The sequence below is a fragment of the Gopherus flavomarginatus genome, chromosome 2, assembly GCF_025201925.1.
Source record: "Gopherus flavomarginatus isolate rGopFla2 chromosome 2, rGopFla2.mat.asm, whole genome shotgun sequence".
NCBI classification, from domain to species: domain Eukaryota; kingdom Metazoa; phylum Chordata; order Testudines; family Testudinidae; genus Gopherus; species Gopherus flavomarginatus.
The window spans coordinates 268,112,893-268,132,500 of record NC_066618.1 but is presented as its reverse complement, the minus strand read 5'-3'; the positions used below and the strand labels follow the sequence as shown (position 1 = coordinate 268,132,500).

The 19,608-nt window shown below is 37.7% G+C and overlaps 1 protein-coding gene across 1 annotated transcript in view; it reads left to right on the top strand.

Annotated features, from left to right (window-relative positions):
* ANGPT1 (angiopoietin 1) overlaps positions 1-19,608 on the top strand; it is a 212,683-nt gene that overhangs the window by 76,035 nt on the left and 117,040 nt on the right. The window lies entirely within an intron of this gene.

The window sequence follows — 19,608 nt, the reverse complement described above, 5'->3', positions numbered from 1 at the left end:
CGTGCCTTGATTGGAGAATAGATTCTTTTGTTGGGTATTTAATTCAAAGAGCAAACACCTAATCCAAATGTCCCCTAGGAGGCATGATAAGTAAGTCACAAGAGTGAGTAAAGAATTTGGTATTCAGAGATACAGTAAAGGCAACATATTCCATAATTATGCACTTAAACAGAAGCTTTTCATTCTCAGTACATTTTTTCATGAAATACAATTTCTGTCTTGTTCTCACACCATTATAATAAATTAGTTTTCAGGATAACAAATTATGCTTTCTCTAAGAAGTTACAATGAGATCCCTACATAAAGAGAGAGAATGATGTGTTGGGAGATAGTGGGAAATATTTTTGTTTAAACACACAAATTTGGAGAGATAATTGGAGAGATAACCAAGGACAGAATGTAAGGAGGAAACTAGAGAGAGAGGAAACACTTGCCTTAAATAAGGGAATCTAAAACATGAATTGTTAATTTCATCAGAGACATTATAAATAGCAGGGGGCCAATGATCTCTTGAGCCAAATGCTAGTAAATTCATGCTTTAAATTCAATCAGCATATCTTCTAAATGTAACAGTCCTGGCAGCAAGAACAGGGGAAAACAGCACACACACACAGCCACTCAGTTTGGCATAGCCTTCTTTCAAAATTCAAATCTCCTATATATCCTAGCTTGAACTAGACTGCTGAAACCCAAATCCTGTACACATCATTACAAGGCTTCCAGCTTGTCCAATGCCTACTCAAAGTCTGCAGCCCATGGAAATCACTGAACAAATCATGAGAACTCAGGCCTCCTTGTGAATTCATCCTCTTTTGGCACTGGAGGTGGGTTGCTGCCTAATTCTTAGGAAATGGTTTTACCTGCAATTCTGTGAGGTCTGAAGAATCAGCAACAACCCAATAACTCTGTCTTTGTGGAGGACAATCTGCTCATGGCTGCTAAGGTCTTAGGACAAATTTTTCAAAAGCTCCCAGAACACTTTGGAGCCTAAGTACCTATGCTGTATTTCTTCTTTTACCTTTGAAACCCTGTAGGGACTTTACACCTTTCCAGGTGGGGGCAGCATGCAGAAATCCAACATATCTAGAATCTCTCCTTCGTAATGAAAATATATTTAATATAATAAGGGACGATAGCATAAAGCTGTATGATGGACAACAGATCAAGGTCCAGTGCATAGGAATCTTATGTCAAAGATATTGATGTCGAAGGAGAAAGTAATCTATTACGTACTGATCTGCTGATTACAGTTCAGCACTTCACTCATGGTTTTGCCCTAAACTTTGTAATCCAATTTGGGGATTTAAAATTATGCCATGATTAAACTTTCAGCACCATGTCACCTTTTTGCTAAGTTACCAAATATTGTGCAGTGTTGTTTAAAAAATGCATTTTCGTTATGAAAGAACAGTCAATATTTTTACAGTACTGCTTTGATAGCTGAAAGAAGCCATTAGTGTCTAGTGGTCCTGAGAGTATTTTTATTTGGAAGGGAAGGGGATGGAAAGAAAAGTTCAAGTCTGTTTTACATTTAGTGCAGAGTAAAGGAATGTTGAGGAAAATGCATGTTCCACATTTGCTTTAATGACAGATGATCATCTGATATATATGAATTATACAGAAATACAAGGAAAAAAATAAGCAGAAGAAAAACTGTGTATTATCCAGAAAAGCTGTTAGAAAGACAGTTGCTGAAAATGTCTGTGTTTTGTGCTTCAGTGGGGAAATTCCTATGGGCTTTAGGCTTTCTGCCATCAGCAAGCTGCAAAATGTATTTCTGATACAGCCTGAAACATTTTACACTATTAACATTATTAGAGGTGGTTTTGAATTAGAAACTCTCTTTTTTTCAGGTCAAGTAGATTATTATTGTGCCAGGAAAAATGTTGTGATAGTTTTCATTCCAATTAGTAAATTCCTAATCCATATTATGGGCAAATGCTGAGCTGATGTATCCTTGATGCACTTTGGACCCTTTATTTGGTACAGGGGGCAAACTTTTAAAGTTACTTCCAGTTCTGGAGAAAATCCCCATTTCCATATATTTGCTAATGGGTAGTAGATATGTATAATGAGTTTGTTGATTATTCTGTAAGTAGAGATAGTCACATAGTTATTTTCCTCCACATTCAGTACTTGAATCACAGGAAACAAAAGGCGTCCTATACATTGACACATTGAAAAAAAATTCAGTGGATTTTTTGAATCATAGTGAAATCTTTTACATATGAAATCTAGACACTGATGTCAGTTTTGTTTCCACAGGGTAGTCTTATGTTGATAACAGAACTTTGTAAAATACCCCACACCAGTAATAACACTATTTGGAAAAAAAAAAGTTGGAAGCTCCTTTTCATAAAATGTTAACTGATAACTGAAATCTGTTTGTACTGGCCATATCTAGCCTACCCTTTCAATGCCTCTTTTGTACCGAGAAACTATTTTCTAGTAAAAATAGATGCTGGATCTCTTCAACTGATAAGTGCATGACTCAATAGAGAATGCTGTATGTCTTGGAAAGTGGATATTTCTGATGCTGATTCCCCTGTTCGGAATATGGGTGAGAGTATCTGCATCGATAGGCTGCTATTTCAAAGGAACTTGTAGGACCTGGGTGCCCAACTCCATTTGAATCTCTCTGGCTAACTTCCTTAGGCTCCTTTGAAAATTCCAGCCACAATAATAAATATGTTTGTGACTATTTGTTGCCTGTTCATCCCAGATATCTCCATGAGGCAATATTGTCAGAGATGACTGGAGTGCGTCTGTTGAATGTGAGAACTTGAGATCACAAAATTGCAAATTGAAGTTTGAATTTTGCTAAGTTGACCTGCCAAAAACATGCTTGGGGTCCTCTTCTGAAAATCTATCCACTTGTTCTGGTGCCTAACTAGGAATTTAGGTCTTTTGGAAATCTGCACTTAAAAGTTTATCCTTTTTCTTGCTAATTATCGTTTTGCATTCTATGTAAAAGATGTAACCATTTTTTTAGCAAGTTGCTTCTTGTTTGTGATAAGATGTACTGATTAGAATATCTTTTCTGTGAAAGTGGAGTATTTCATTAATTCTAATGATAGATAATGCAGACTTTCCTTTAAGTTAAGCAGTAGAAGCCTGTGCTTTGGCAAAAAGGTCATGTATTCTATAATCAATGCAATTTACTTGCTACTGTAATAAATGTATGTATCTGAAAACATATTTTTACAGCATATCTCACTATCCAGCAATAGTTTTCCAGCTTTAGCCCAGCTACTTTATCCCTACAGGATTTCAGCAATTGTCTCAGAAGTACTTCTGCTGCCTGTGTCCAACAGTGTGTACTAGTGTGCAGATCATACTACTACTGAGTAGGTCCAATAAAAAGATGGGGAAGGAAATAGTTGAACAAATTCATTAAACATTAAAAAACAGTAATTTAAAGGAATATCCTTGTAAAGGAGGTGAATTAAGAGGAATTATTATGACCAGATTTATCATAATGATTCACATCATTTTTCTGTTTAGAAAAGCAGACAGCATGGGCAAAACTCTACACTCTTTTGCATAGCTTCAGCAGAACAGAGTAGAATTTGGTCCCAAGTGTAATTTAGCATTAAGTTATATGATGATTAAACTATTTCTGACACATTTTGAAATCATGACAGATGTTGAAAGTTACCGATCGTTTTCAGCGAATTTCCAGGATGTAAGGTAGAAAAGATGTATTATGCCAAATAACACAACTTTTAATTATTTTTAGCTGTGATTCAAAAGAAGCAGACAGATTTGTGGTCACCAAAGAAGTATTTGCATTTGTTGTTTATGGTCTGACATTTTACATCAAAGCAAAGCTCTAAACTTTGACTTTCAGCTTTCCAAATAAATAGTGAAACTGTGGAAAAATTATCCAGACTGAAGATAAATGGAGGAAAGAGCCACAGAATATCAAATATATCAGGTGCAAGTATGAAGTTAAGGGATTGTATAGGATAAGGAGACAGGGCTCAATCCTGCAAGGTGCTGAATGTTCTGGCCTTGATCCAGCAAATCACTTAATCCCATGCTCACCTTTAAACATGTAAATAGTCTCATTGATTTCAACGGGACTACTCATATGCTTAAAGTTAAGCATGTGCTTAAGTGTTTTGCTAGATCAGGACCAGAATGTTCAGCACCTAGCAGGATCATATCTACGTACCTAATTCTGCTCTCATTCAAATCCACAAAATCCTTGTGTAACTCCACTTAATGGAGTTACTCTGGAATTATAGTGGTGAGAGTGAGATCAGAAACAGGCCCAAGACCTGAGTCCATATTCTCTCATGGATTTTACCACAGGAGGGGACTTTTTAATTAGTAAATGACGCCCACTCCCCAAAACACAAAGAGAAGCCACACCAAAATATGGTGACTCCCCCAAACCCTGCGGCTCCATGACACCAATGGAACCATGCTATGAGGGATTCACTAACTAGCTTTCCAGGTTTCCAAGGTAGGTACACGAGAAAATTAATAACCTTGGGAGTATTAATATTTTAATGGGCTAGAGAGAGGACAATGTGCAATTCCTTCCCTTCCACCACCTTGGATTCCTCGTACTCAATGCCCTTCCCTCCATGGGTCCTGGCTGGCCAAGGAGATCCATGCCTTGCTAGTATTAGGGTCCCCTTTCTACAGAGATGAGGGGAGATTCATACTGGAGGGGTACTTTGTATGATGATCTTTGGTATGGTGCCCTTGACATTCCTGTTTTGTTTAGCAATGGTAGAACCTCCATCCTCCCCCCAGATCCAAACATCTCTAACCTTTGCGGAAGTTTGGATCTGGATTAAGATTTATGGCTTGTGGTCATCTCCACATTTTTTTTACTGGCTGAAGTTATAATTTTGCTGGCCTTTGCCTTTACCTGCTCTTTAAATAATAGTTCACTAGCTGGAGTAGGTAGGATTGTTCACACTTAATAATGCAACTGCCTCCCCCTCACACGCACACCATCAATTGATACACATGTAAGACGCTATCTCTCCCCACTTCTCATCAAGGCTGACTAGCAGATGCTGGGTTTTTCCCAGTAAATGTAAATTAGTGAAGTTCTACTTGGTCTTTTTTTAATAACTCTTTTTCTATGGATATTTAGAGCCAGAAAAGTTGTATAAAACTGACTTGTAAAAAATGAAGATGACCAGTAAAGAAAAAAAAATTACTTGCTCCATTTTGATTGGTAGGATTTTGCCATTGTCTTCAGTGGGACCAGGATTAGACCCTTCATGCAGAGAAATAAGAAAAAAGAAAGCTGACCTGGACTAGACACATAATGCCCAAGCATATAAAGTAAACAAAATGAAAATGCTGAAAATTTCCCTTCTCCTCTTTCATACATATCCAGTCTTTGAAGTTTTAACCTACTAAGGACAGTAGGTTAAAAAAAAGTTCCAAACCAAAGTATGATTTCTAAGCTGATGGCAAAATATGGATTTAAATTCCTACAATGTTCAGTTCTGTTCATTAGTGATCATATTTGTTTTTCGGAATGAAAATATTGGGTTATTTATTTAAGTTGGAAAAACTGCACAAATTTAATCTTCTTTAAGTTATTTTCATGAACAGATTTAATTTCCCTTAGTTACAATAGAATCTTGATGTGTTTACTGACTTGGTGGGAACAAATGCAATTTTAAACAAATTTGAAGGTACCAGTTTGCATAGCTTATTTGATCCCAGTTTGGGCATATTGAAGTAGTGTGGCAGGCAAGTCTTCAGCAGTAATTGTGGTCTTCTGTGATAATATTTTAAAAATAGAAATAACTTGTTTCTATTAGAAACAATGGCCTCTCCTTTGAATTTTACATATTGATGATTTTCTATACAGTTCTAGAATCATTAGAAAGTTATAATTTATAATATAATATTTAAGACTTATTTTCTTTTCCCTGTTTTTCTTAAAATAACTTTGTAATTATTTAAAATTAACTAAGGTGTCCAAGCAAGAGAAGGTAAAATTTGTGTCATTCTCTGGTCACATTTTATATAAAACTAATTTTTTTGAATTCTTTTTCAATTAACAGTACTTTCTTAAATCAAGCTTTTTAAGTATTCCTTTTGTTGATGTATTAAAAAGCAGCTATTCATAGTATCCTAGAAATTAGACATGGACTAGACTGATTAGGTCACTAGTTCATCCCCTGCCAATGCAGGATTATTCCCTTTAGTATATTCCCAAATTGCCAACTCCACTGGAGCCAATTATATACTGTACATGTATTTTCTAACATTCATCTTACTCCTTTCCTGGTAAAAGCTGTACAACATATGCAGGAATTCAATAGACTTTAAATAAAAGGGAAATAACATGAAATGCCAAACTTATTAACATTTCAGAGACAGTTTATATTAAAAATCCTTTTTACTACTCTTGCTCTCCAAACCGTGTGTTAAAAGACAGAGATTAGCAAGAGTCTTTGCAGTAAAGGATTTGAACATTCTTCTTTGTGCTGGTTCTGCTGATCTACAGTATGTTGTGAGCTAAGTCTCTGGCTTTGTTTAAAGCATAAATCAAATATATTCTAAAATTTAGCCATACTTCACATTTGCCACTGGTGGCTTCATTTTTTAACTGCACTAATGATTTGTCAGAAGCTTCTTACATGTTATTAAGATGGGAAACGATATTTAAAGGGGCTAGTTTCATATCTGAACCAAAAAATAAAGTACGGAGACATTAAATTCATAGTTGAGAATATTTACAAACCATGTCAAAACAATATATGGCTAAGTAACAAATATCTAGTCTTCTATCACCACTTATGTAGCATGTTACTCAGATTGTGTGATTGAGTGTGTCACTCCACTCAGTGGCTATCATTAGAAAGTCAGCTTTCGCCCTATATTTTGAAAAAGGAAATCAGAGCTCTCAAGTGTACTAGAATTTGTGGGATATTCCACAAGACAAACAAAGCCAGACTCTTCATCGAGCTAACTTTTAGGCATGAGAAAAGTGCTCAGTGACAGGGCTAGGAGCCAAGAGTTCAAATCTCACGTATTCTTCAAACTGCTGCTTATATTTCCAGGCACTCCATAGCCCTTCTTATTATGCAAGGCCAATGCCCCCAATTTAGGAGGTGGCCAGGTATCAGTATGAGCTTCCACACTCCATTTTACAAATACAGTGACAGAGCTATTGCACAAAATCATTTCTGACAAGGCTTGAAATAGAAGTTGAACTGTCTAATATAACAAAATCAAGTCTCTTCCATTCAGTCATATAGCCATTCACATGGAATGTGCCAAATCTATGTGCTTGGTTAGTTCATGTGTAATCACAGCTCTAACCACCAAACTACACTCCCCTCCCACAGCCAGGAATAGAACCCAGAAATCCTGATCCCCAACAATGCATTACTGTCTCACAACAATATCACTATGATTATGAATTAATTGTATTTGCTTTGGTAAGCTGCTAACTTGTATGGGCTGCTAACTTGTATGAGTTCCTCTGTCTCTCTTGCTCTCCCTTATGAGGGCCAATTGGGACTGCTGCTATTCAAAATTGTATTCCATGCATCTGCTTTTTTTTAAATTCAGGAATCATATAAGGGCTACGGGAAGAGTGGCTGGATTCTTCTCACTCTCCTCTCCCAAGGAAGGACAATTGCAATCTGGAGGGAATTTGGACAGGATCTATGAGGCCTTTTCCTTCTACAGCTCTTGAATTTCTGCTTTCACAAATGCCGGCTGAGCAGTTCCTCAAATATGTATGTGTGACATGGTGCAGAGGCCCTGCTCAGTCCCTGGTCATATAGGCTCACACAAGTGCTCATAACAGCAACAGAACAGAAAGCGAGAAATGCCCTGTCCTCTGATCCCAGGGCTGCAGGCCTAGATAAGGAGCTTCAAGTTTGGGAACATTTTTTTTGAGGTTTGTTATCTGTCTTTCTGTGACCATGCGATAAAGTCCTCCCTAGAAATGGAGATCTGATTGGCTGACCTTATGTTTTCTTCTTGCTGAGTTGCTTCTTCAGTTAACAGTATGTTATCAGCATAATAGTTAGAAAGAAAAAAATTCTTGCCTTGCTGCTCTGTAGATGTGGTGGCCGCTGTTGGAGAGACCCTGTTTTGGCTGAGATTAAAAAAAGCAAGGTAATTGCTGCAGCCAGCTGGGTTAAAGGGCTGCCAAGAGAGCTGCTGAGTGTCTCTAGAGACTGGCCTTAACCACGACCCAGGATCCAAACACCAGTGAACTTTGGGGAAGTTCAGATACAGTCTGGAACTTTGCAGCTCAGGCTGATCTCTATATAATCATCTCTACAGTCTTCCCTGTTAAAGAAACTCCCTGAACTCCACCAGTCTGTGACTAAATTAAAGGATTCTGCTTGGTAGCATCATTTGCTGCAGATTTGGATCAGGGTAACAAAATAAACATTCCTGCCACCTTCATCTTCATGACGGTGAAAGTCATGAACCATTTTGCACTGCATGCAGAAATTTGCCTTTCCTCCTTCCTCACAGCTGGGAATTCATGGAAGGATGATAACTTACTTCAGCTGGAACAGAAGCACCTACTGTCTACTTCCTTTTCATGTTTAGAAGCCGGTGGTTTATTCCAAATGTAATAATGGTTAAAAATCCCTCTGCATACATTTGCACTAATGTTAACAGCATCCAGTTTAGAAGAAAATAATCCTGGATAACATGGTAATCGATTTACAGCAGGATGACAAAACTCATTACCAAATACAATATAATGTAACGAGGAAGTTTGGAATTGCAGAGGGCTCACTGTACATTAAAACAATGGCATTCTGATAAGCTTTGAGAAATTATTTGGGCCAGGTTTAGAACAGAAAACTAAAATGCAAATAGCATAAAGCATGAAGAAAGAAGTCCTGACCTTACTGAAGTCAGTGGCAAAACTCCCAGTGACTTCCACGGGGCTAAGATTTCACCCCTTGATTATCTTTCATGTCTTGCTCTGATACAGGGGCCTCTTGCTTTCTTTCCACAGATACATCCATAACTAATGTAAGCAGGCTCCCCAAATTTAGAACACACAGAACTGAAATCGCATCTTTCCCTTAATGCAAAGGACTTTGAGCCAGCACAGAAAGGGAACCACAGAACCATATGTCCCTGGCCTATCTCCATTTAGGGCCATGCTCTCCAATTCTCTCTTCTAACAGTATGGCTCCCTTGGCTCTGGTACCCGCACACCATGTTCTCCTCCAAGAGGTGCTGCAGGCATAGAAGCAAGTTAATGCTAGTTCCATCAGCAGTGGCATCAATGTAGATTTTTGCTGGAAAAAAATATTCCCTGTAGAGTGGAGCATGCTGTGTCCAGCAGCTACTTCCTGTTCCTGGAATACCACCTCTAGTCTCTCAGAACCCTGTGGATCTCATACTCAGGGTCTTCCACTGAATCTAGAAGCAAGAAGGATCATGATGAACGAGCCATGGTTTCCTTTTCCAGATTATGGGCCTTTTCTGAGCCACTTTGCTGCTTAGGGCCATCAACAATATGTGGTTTGCAAAAACAGAAGAAAACCTAATATACAGCTTGTCTGGGCTATCTTAGAGCGGACAGAAAGGGTTGAGACAATGCTCCTTCAAGAGATTTCATGTATCAGCAGTGAAGGGCTTAGCACACCTTGAAGTTCTAACTAATGGGAGTGCACATTACTGCCACCTAATGGGCAGTATGCATAAGTTATTAGTGAGTATGCAAACTACTGCTTTCATTAGGATTCATGATCACATTCTCTCTCTCTCTTTCTCTGTTTTTTTTAATTATTATTATTATTATTATTTGGCCAATAAAGAAGACACAAATGGTTTTAAACCCAATACTAGTGAGCACTAGAAATGGAGATTCTTCTTTAGCTGACATGGCTGTAGCCATGAGAATTTTGGTCCTAATTCCTAGCCCTGATGTTGAATATGTGTGGTTTAGCTGATGACCATGACATTTGCATTTATGTACTGCATTCACAGATTCAATGAAATCAAAACTAGCAGCTGTTACTCATAAAGAAGCTCAGCGTGACATGGCTATTGTTATAGAAATGAGGCAGAGCCACAGTCCTGCATCCAAATACTGAGAACTGTAGGAATATCTGGATGTGATTCTGAACTTTGCTACTCAGGCCATCTCTGATTCCGAAGTGTAACAGTGAGCTCCAAGGACTTTGAATGTTTTCTTTTTATGTAACTGTCCTATTATCTTGATACAGTGTTTTATGTATTTCCGATTACATTGTAAATGGTTCTGAGTGATTACAAAATGGATCATCTGGATGAGGTTTTACTTGGCAGTATAAAATAGTTTTATTATTACACACTATCTAGTTTTGGTGTATAGTAAAATTGAAACAGACTGTAGGAAAAGGGTCCAAGAAAGTTATAAAAGCTAGATGTTTAGACAAGATCCAAGTGAAGGGTTGAATTGAAATATCAATGACTTTTATCATCTTTAACTTTTTGCTCTGTCAAGCTGTTGTCACATTAATAATGTCATAGGGACTCTTTTATTCTATATTTGTAAACTGTGTTGCACAATGAGACCCTGAACTGACTGGAATACAAATAATAAAGGCATCCTCATTATCACTGAGAGAGAATTAGAAATGCTGTGAAGATTCAAAAAAAACCAAACATTTAGCATCTAAATCATTGCTTGAGTGCGTTTTGATGTCTTGCCACCCCACTTACTTAGGAAAAATAGGAAGATGGTTGCTGACTGCAAAGCTGTGAGCCTATTTCTTTGTTCAATGGGAAGATGCTCACATTTAGAATGATATTTGGAGTAGAATTCACTAAAGAGCTCATAGCTGAATGCCCACAGCCTCCTCTTACTGCGGCAAAGCATAGCCAGTGACTATCATAGATCTCAAGTAGATTTATACAGCTGTTACCTAACAAAACTCCTTATTTCTTATGGTGAGAAATGGTCTGATTGCTATTTTAAAAGCCAATCTGCTGTACATTTAATTAGAATTTATCTCTGTTTTATGGAGTCATGTCTCAATTCAAGTTTACTTAGGGATGATTATCTTCCACCTTCTCTTGCTGTGCGCAGATCTGGTAAATGAGAGACTGGAATCAATCTTCTTATTTTTTCTGATAAAACCAGATGTTTTTCTACGGTTACATGCCACAAGAGTGTGTGTATGTGTGTGAGTGAAAGAGAGAGAGAGAGAGAAATCTATATCTTTGTGAATCTCTGTGTTGATGCTCACAATAGTAACAGGAACCGCACATCAATATCAATGAGGAGAGGAAAAGACCATTAGCAGTGGGAGACCAGATATGGTACTGGAGCCTAAAAGCTCCATCTCTCTAGCATGGGATCCCAGGTGATACAAGGTGAATTCCACAGAATAACTTGAGTTCCAGGTAAAATTTTGAGGTTCTTGGACCAATTGTTAAAGTGGGTTGAAATAGGAGGGGAAGCTCTCATCCCCAACAGTCAAGAAAAAGGGGAAGTTGTGGACAGAGTGCTGTTCTCCTAAGCCAGGGCGAGGAGGAGGTGACCTCTCCTTCCTTCCCCTGCACGTCAGCCACTGCTCACAGGATTCCCCTGGTACAGTCCTGAGGTACATAAGAGGTTTGTGTGGCTTTCCAATTATATTTTGAGTTTGCAGAACTTCTGTGAATTCATAGACTTGTCTGACATGTATTTACTAAAAGGCAGGAAGGACTGAAAACTGCCAAACCAGATTTCTTCTTGTTAAAAGGAAATCTGTGCTGAGAGTTGGGCATAGGTGAACACCTCCACTCTCTCACAAACTTAATGGAGAGCCTGCAGATCCCAGACACAGGGCCATTAGCCCCTTTCAGCGTAATACAACTTGCTTTGCCTTTTTGAACCATCACATAGAAATTTAATTGAGAAGAGAGCTTTTTAAACCTATGAAGGGTTGTCATTTTCTATTAAACTCTACCAGTTCTATGGAATCCTACTGGTTTCATCCATATTAAATTCTGTAGCCTTTTCCGTACAATAATTGAGTGCTTGATATTCTGATTGTTTGGCTCAGCAAACTTCAGGTTGATACCTCCTGATTGTACAGGGATTTCTTAATCCATCAGCCTGTACCCGTTGATGCAAGTGTGCACTTCCTTATTTTATACACAGATTTATACCTCTTTTCTGCAAGTCTGACCAAGCAACTCCAGCGGGTAGAATAAGCTGAATTCACAATATTGATTTCAGCACTTTGAGATTTCTATGCATGTTTCTCATTCTAATAGTTTTAAAATTATATTTGGTTGTATAATTACAATGAAATTCTCTTAACTCATCAATTGTCACAGACTTAGGAAATTGACTCCACATGGGTATTAAAAAAACCTTGTTTCTATGGTAGAGTGTGTTTTAGCACTGTGCAAAGAGTTACACATACAGTTTTCATTAAAAGTAAATGAAGCCAGGTCTGGCACTTAGAGAATAATATAAGGATGTAGAATTTTTGAGAATGAGAAGAAAAAGTACTGTGATTTCCACTAGTATTTAACTTTTTTATCTTCTATGGAAAGCTGAAATTACTAGTTTACTGCCATAGTTATTTCTGGAAGTGTTTAGTTTATTTGTGCCTTAAATTTATAAAGTGATTCCAGCAGAGGTGTATTGAATTTGATACCATTTTCAAATATTTCTCGTAGAACTGATGTAAACATTAACATGTATCTAGGATGTTCGTCATTAAACCATTTGTGCTTCAAATTGTTGTATTAAAAGTTGAGAACCATTAATATGTGCAGGCTTTACAGGACACCAACAAAAATTACTGTCCACCAATTTTAAGAAACTATAACACTGGTCTACAATTTTTGAGAAGTCGTCTGCTTCGGAGATAAAATGTGCTATTTATTATGTATTTTGATGTGCTGAACTCAGATATGACAATTAAAAGAACTGATTGGCTACTGTTTCTAATATATTTAAGTTTTTACATTTTATGTCTATGTATATTGTGTAGATAGTAGAGTTTTAATCATAAATTGTGAACCTAGGTCTTTTCATGTGTTTATGGTTGCTTTACATGATAATATTTCACCTGTCCTGTTTATGTAACACTTTAAAAATCAGCAAAAGGGTTATATAAATAAAATTTATTATGAAACAAAAGGCAAAAAACTATTAGGTACATAGTTTAGTCCTATTCAGTGTCTACTCGGCGCTTCTTGGCTTGTCTCTTGTATTCATTAAATGGAGCATCTCTTGTCACTGTCCAGCAATAGTCTGCAAGCATTGATGGGCTCCATTTGCCCTGATAGCCTGCCAGGAGATTCCACTGCTGTAGTCTGGAGCCCAACAGCTCTGTCTTACTCTTGGGTAGTTCCAAATCCCTGACAAGGTCATTCAGTTCACCTTGTGTTATGAGGTGTGGTTCAGAGGAGGAGGATGGGAGAAAATGTAGGCCCTGTGACATTGATGGTTCAGGACCAGAAATTTCATCCTCTTCCTCTTCCTCGTCTGACTCAAGTGAGAATGATTCTGGTGCATCAGGAACCGGCAGTCCTTCTCCGTGGGGTACTGGGCGTATAGCTGATGGAATGTTTGGATAATGCATAGTCCACTTTTTCTTCTTTGACACACCTTTCCCAACTGGAGGCACCATGCAGAAGTAACAATTGCTGGTATGATCTGTTGGCTCTCTCCAAATCATTGGCGCGGCAAAAGGCATAGATTTCCTTTTCCTGTTCAACCACTGGCGAAGATTTGTTGCACAAGTGTTGCAGCATATGTGTGGGGCCCGCCTCTTGTCCTGATCTCCAATTTTGCAGCCAAAATAAAGGTGATAGGCTTTCTTAACCATAGTGGTTATACTGCACTTTTGTGATGCAAAAGTCACTTCACCACAAACATAGCAGAAGTTATCTGCACTGTTCACACAAGTATGAGGCATCTCTGCTCACTTTGGCTAAACAGAAATGTGTCCCTTTGCAAAATCAAACACTGACAAAGAAGAGAGCACGACACTGTATGATTTCTAGAGCTGATATAGGGCAATTTGTTCAGCAGAGTGATGTAAGCTTCGTTATGATTGCATCATCCATGACTTCTAGGAATAACATGACACAATACCAGCTTCAGATTGCATCATTCATTGTTTTGCCTAAAAAACAAATACTGTCGAAACCCAGTCATAGATTTATTCATAGATCCAGTCAAAGATGTATTTTAGTCATTTCTGGTTTAAATTGAGATCCCTTCCCTTTATAACTCACTTATCCTCCGCCATTCCCAAGTCAAGGGTCATATATACTGACCCAATAGCATATCTTGAAAACTAGAGCCAATCAACAATTTTAAGCATCATTTTCGTTCTCAGTGACCCAGAATTAGTAAAGTTGGACTACATTTATTTCAGAAGCATTTTGGCTGTAGAGCAGTGTAATTGAGGTGTTATATGTAAATTAATGGAATTATTTGTGCACATAAATACTGCATGTGATAATAAATAATCCTTTGCCTAAATGTTCATTGCTGATAATCTGAAGTAGTTCAGCAAACAACCTCTTTACCTCCAGGGGTTGAACAGAGGCAAGAATTTTACAGTCTATGCAGCCTCTACCCATTGCCATATTAAGTGCTACCAGACAAGAATGCTAGGTGAAATTCAAGCAAGTTTTGCATGAGAAAGATACTTGCTTACCATAAGATTAACCTGGTGAGCATGATGGAAGGACAAGGGTCTTGAGTGAGCAGGGGTCTTTATTAAAGGCCTCTTTCTCTCATGCACTGTAAATAGAAACTTTTTTTCTGGGCATTAGGCTCTGGAGCCTGCCAACCAACCCACACTTATTGAGCAGAGGAGAACTCAGTTGCCTACAAATACTTTGGCTCCTCTGGTATTTCCCAGCTTGTTTAGGGCTTTGCCACAGGGAAGCAGAAACATGGTGTATTGCTCCAGGAGCAGACTATGAATCACATTAGGACTCCAAATCACACTCTGTTCCCCCATTTCCAATGTGAAGGGAAAGTACACTATGCTTGGCAAAGATAAATTCCCCCGCTATGCCAGCCCACCTGTCCTACCTGACACATTTGGGTTGACAGGGGACACATCACCCAAAAGTTTTGACGTTTTCAAGTCATTGTGGACCAGTGGAGATGTCACACACCAATGCCAGCCCTGCTTGGCTCCATAATAAGGATAAGAGCTCCATCTCTGGCAACCCAGTGGCATTAGTGAACTGAATTTGTTCATGTACTGTGGTCAATGGTGTGAACTGACATTACTTTTGCTTTGAAAATTACCACCATGTCTACGCTGCTATGTATACTCATGGTGGCTCGATGGCAGCTAGCATAAGTGTATGTACGTGAGCAGGGGACTCAAACCCCTAGCTCATAGTGTAAACGTAGCCTCTGAAAGTGTTTGCAAACCTCCCTCTGGATGTCAACAAGGCACTTAGATGCCATGGTGATTGGCATGGCATAAGAACCTGAACAGAATAAAAAACAACAGCAGCGAAAACTAGTGGTGCTATGTTAGCAAGTACAACATAAACTACTTCAACCAAAAGTTACATATGGTCGTCCAAACTATGCTAAAATTCTCCCTGATTCATTGGAAGTTTAGATGTAAGTTAATAATGCTGTATGGTAGCCGAAACAACATATGCAGCTTGGGACTGCATACTTCACAGGCTTCATATAATGAAGCAAGGAGGCGATTTCATTTGGACTAACCTGGTAGTAAGCACTATATTCAGTAGCAAGCATTTGCAGGATCAGGCCCTAAGGTATTCAATATTCATTTATGTGGAATTCATTCCAGAATCAGTCACTTTCAAAAAACTATTCTTGCCATATATTTTGAGTATCTTTGCCAAAGGGAATTGGTTCTTTGTTGTAGTGGATAAATACTGTGTGAAATAAAACAACTGTTCTTATTTATTCAGGGTGAGATGTTAGGCATGTTGCCTCATCTACACTTAATGCCTCCCAGTTCATCATATACTAGTGATGGGTCAGACTTGCTGCCAACTGTATAATCAGAGATGAGCTGTGTTTATATAATTAAGTGGTTTGGAACGTTAGATGAAGAAAAGTATAATTGGCCCTCTAGCAGAATTTGTAAAGGTTAATATTAAACTGGAAATTTCTTTAAACCATAAATTCACTAATAGCAGGATAAATGTGAACATGTTGTTCTGATTTCTTCTTTTAATAAATGGCTCCCTTATGGGACCATTCCATCACGTCTGACATGATTCTCAATTATGCTGCTCATTGATTTTATTACACTTTAATGATAAATAAATAAGAGATGCAATATTCTAATAAAGGTCATTGAAACTGGCCCTTTTAGTGTTTCATATGCTGCTTGTAATAACCGCAGTTAATCATACTTTAGAAATGGCAAGTAGTCTCCCAGTTTTCTAGGTATTAGCCCAAAAGCAAAGAGGCTTTCTGGTATATTTCCCCTCTCCAATACAAAGCCTGAATAATTGGGCACCTACCAAAGATGTCCAAATTCCTTAGAGACTTACACATCAAATCATCAAACTGGTACAGACCAATACTCCATCTAGTTCAGTGGCCTGTCCTTGGACATGCCAGATGGTTTGAGAGGAAGTGAAACTCAACGTATCCAAACTCATAAATTGTCCAATTATTATACCATAGGGTGAACCAAGCTTGGGATCTGCTCATATCCTGAAACAAGAGTATTGATTTTCCCTCATAACTTTATCCCGGCTAGCGTTACTAGAGGTGCTGTTAAGACATTAAAGTCTAATGATTAACTAAAAAGAACAAAGGGTCATATTACAATAACTTTACTTGCTTTGAGTAGTACTTTTACCCATGAACATTGACTTAAGTGGGGTGACTTATGGTGTAAGGTATTCTTCAGTGTGAGTAAAGTTATCATGATCTGACCCCAATGCACTTGATCAATAACATTCTGCAGCAGAATTTTTTACCCATTATTCTTGTGTATTATGTAAAACAGTATCCTTTTATCCGCTTAAAATTTGTTGTGTTTTCAGTTCATTGAGAGTTCACTTCCTGTATTACATACAACAGAGTAAATAAAGGCTCCTTGTTGTCTTCTCCATGGCAATTTTTGGGGGCAAAATACTTTGGGTGTCAAATTTACCAGATTTGTTCTTAGTCTAAAGATGATTTTATTATAGAAATTTTGGTTCTGAACTTTGAAACTCTGAACTTTGGACTGAAATAAATAAAAAATGACCAGACAGAACTATTTATCTGAACATGAAAAAATGGATTGTTTTGCATGATTTTTTTCTTTCATAATAGAAGTTTTACTTAATTCAAACTTACTATGGATTTAAGTTAGTTCTCAATGTGGACAAGTGCCTTTAATATATTGGAAATCATCTGGCTTAGAAATAACAAAGCAATATGTGTTTGAAAATCACATATTGCAAATGCAGCTGTGTTTATTTCAGTGATTACTTATTAAAATAAACATGAAGTGATTATTTGTACATGTGATCCCATGTACATATGAAAATATTCAGACAAATGCACTCAGTGTGTTTATTTAAATCTCACATTAGAGATACAAATCAAACATGCGGTGAAGCAACACTCTCTTTTTGGCAAACTAATTGTAATTCTACATTAATGCAATAGTATGAGTGTGATTTTAAGCATACATAATGCCAAGGACTTAGTCCTTCCTAGGAACAAGTGCCCTTCATACATCTGAAGACACTAGGCTTAAAAAGAACAAAGTTATGAATGTTTCCATTCCAATGTGTATTGATTTAAATTTGCAGTGGCATGGACATTCAAACACACTTAGTGCATTTATTTAAATCTTAACATAAAGATGCAGCCGCACTGGGCCAGATGCTCAGTTGGTGCTCCACTAGAGGCAAGGTAGTAACATAATTTACATTGGCTGAAGTAGTGAGTCCATTTATTTGAGTAGGTAAATGATAGTTGTTCATTGTTTCTCATAGAATATAATTTGGAAAACTACATTATTGTAGTCTAGGTTTATGTTTTTAAATGCACAAAAGTGAGGTAATTCGAAGTTATGTTTCTCTCAACGGTATTACACATATTTATTAAGGTATTAGAGCTAATCACAATGCAAAATAATATATGGCTTGAGTACCTTAAGAATAATCTATCATGAAAGAATAACTCACACAATCCAACAAGGCTTACTTTTATTGTTACTTTAATAAAGGCTTTGAATTCTGGGTATATTACAGCCAATGAAGTCAAAAGTAAATAGAGTTTCTATAGCTAAACCTCTCCCAAAGCAGGCGTTAGAATTACTGATTGATTGGAGTGGTTCTTTTTCTGAAATCCTGGAACTCAAAACCACAAACACTTAGGTAATGTTTCATAATCAACCATTCCTTTCCAGTACTAGTATGCACACTATATATCCCAATAGTCCTTCCTGAGAGATTATTTGCATATTAGTCCATTCATTATTTAGTCCCAGGAGCGATAAATACTTTGGCGTATAGTTAGTGTACATCTCCTTTTTGTACTTTACACTGGGGCCTGATCATCAAATGCTTTCTTCCTCACATGGATCTTTCCCTGCTTCATCTGCATCCCCTCCCATGGACACCCCAGTGAATCTGGGAGTGGGGCACATAGGGAAGGACTGTGAACTAATTGTTCTCTGTGATCATCACTTGCTGACCCCACAGATTTCCCTGCAGAGACCTCAGAAGGAGTCAGTGGTGCTTGAAGGATCATTAACTCTCTTTATATGCCCTCCATGGAGCACCTGCAATGGGATGGAATCAATAGCAGGATGGGTTCTGCTCTGTGCATCAAACTGGTCCCTTCTATGTGGATCTGCCACACCGGATAGCTTCATCGCCATTGAACTCCAAGCCTCTGACTCTTGAGGGGATGCTTTGCAAAGAAATGCATTAGAAACCTTAGGGCATTTTCCTGTCTTTGGCACATGGTAGCTGTCATCCATGCGTTTCTGATATACATATGACCAAGGTTCCATTTCTCAGTTTTAAATTTCTTCCCCAACCCTTACAGTTCTAAAAAAGCTTTAAATACTTCAGCCCATTACATTCTATAGGTCTCTAAATTTTACGTTTCATGTTCTCCCATCTCACTTTTGAGGTGATAGATAAGCAGGGTAGTGATTGTAAGCTTATCATTAATGCATGTTCTTCATTATACTTTCTGAAATCCTGTGTGGTGCCTGGCTAGTGGCAGTAATTTGTTATATTAATCTGCATTCTCATACACAGGCAGTGTGTGAATATAACATCATCTGGATGCCACAGCAATCCTTACAATATAATTAGTATGAGTAAACTACAATAAATAGTCCCTTGATCAAAGCAAGAGAAAAATCTCTCATTTTATTTATGTCTTCTGCCAGAAGTTATGATCATTTACTTATGTCCGAAGTTACTGTTTCCATTTTAATATTCCTAATAGTATTTGGATGGTTTCTATGAAGACTATTCAATAAACATTATTCAGTAAAAGTTAGATAGCCCTAATGCAAAATCCTCTGGAATGTTTATTAAACAATTATGCTGAACTTCCGGACAGTTTTATTTCTGAGAAAGTTACAACCTTATTATGCCTCCAACTGAGTAATCCCACATTGCTGAAAATTCCTAGAACAATTTAGTGAGCAGTACTGAAAGCAG